Source organism: Zootermopsis nevadensis, unplaced genomic scaffold (assembly GCF_977971745.1).
Source record: "Zootermopsis nevadensis isolate Lab colony 2312 unplaced genomic scaffold, Znev_1.0 Znev_ptg000022l, whole genome shotgun sequence".
Taxonomy (NCBI): domain Eukaryota; kingdom Metazoa; phylum Arthropoda; class Insecta; order Blattodea; family Termopsidae; genus Zootermopsis; species Zootermopsis nevadensis.
The window spans coordinates 23,646,879-23,648,189 of NW_028259154.1; positions in this window are offsets into that span (position 1 = coordinate 23,646,879).

Here is a 1,311-nt window from a genome sequence, read left to right on the forward strand (position 1 = left end):
ACGTTTTAAACATCAGCAAGAGAACTATGAATTCTTCTCACGTAGTGTAATAATAACACTAACAAGAGATTCGGCTCAGCACTGTTTTGAAATACCATCATTCTGTGCTGTTGTTTCTTTAAATTCTTGGTACCCTGATATTTTCGGTTTGCAATCCAAAAATTCTATGCAATTCATATTGCACATACTAGTACAGGTACGGACATAAAAATTTAAACAAAGAATTGATGTTCAGAGATATGTTAATGATAAACACAATATATATTTCGAATCCTGTGCGTTTGATCTTGTATATAGAGATACAATATTAATAATAATGTTCGGTCGAAAGTGTATTTAGACCTGAGCAATCTTAGAATACAACATATCCAGCTATATAGAAATATAGCGTAAAGAGAAATTTATCGGTATCTAGGAATATGAGGGGAAATGAAGTTTTATGCAGTGATGGTAGGTCCCTTCTATACGGAAGTGAAACTTTGGCGACGAAATGTGTATTTATCGTCAATCGATAAAGCTCATGATCTTTCTGGGTCTTTGCCTATGACAAGTCCATTCACCCTCAGCGAGAACTATTTCTCCAGATTCATTTTCCGTTCATATTTGTGCATGCGTTAGTAACAGCGCCTAACAAACAGACAGGTTGCAATCGAACTCGTGTGAAGATACGGGTTTCGGATGGCGTCGAATCACGGGGTTTCGGTGTTAGCGATGCAGAATTATTTCGTATCTTAACTAACCATCTGACTCCATGGTCACAGTTTTTTCTCGAAACACTATAGATGCTTAACTAATCATTAAATTTTCCATTCGTATGGTACACAGCTTCCTCAGTACTGTTCTCAAAAGAACTTACTTTACGTTTTTCCCTTAGGGTGACACGCCATGTTTCATACCCACTCAAAACAAATAATTATATTTTAAAAAATTTTAACATTAAATAAAACACTGAAAATAAATTATTCTGGTGTGAATTGTAGTAAGCTTTACCCAAGATCGACTTGATGAAAATGATTTGTCATGCAGATTGAAATTTAACTGGCTAGCTTGTGCGTGATTTTTCGGGGTCGATTATTAATTTCATCAGCTGTTTACGTATCGACAATGTTGTGTATGCTTTACATAGGCGACGTACTTTGCCCTGTTAATATATTTTGTTTCTGTGTGTTTATGTAAGAATATTAAGAGACAGGACTTCGTCCTAAGGATACTATGATCGAAGTATGAAACTATATTTCATTACACCCACTCCTTGCCTCTGTGCCCTGCCCCCACCGCCTTCAGATGACTCGCCTGACCTGCCAGCTTGCT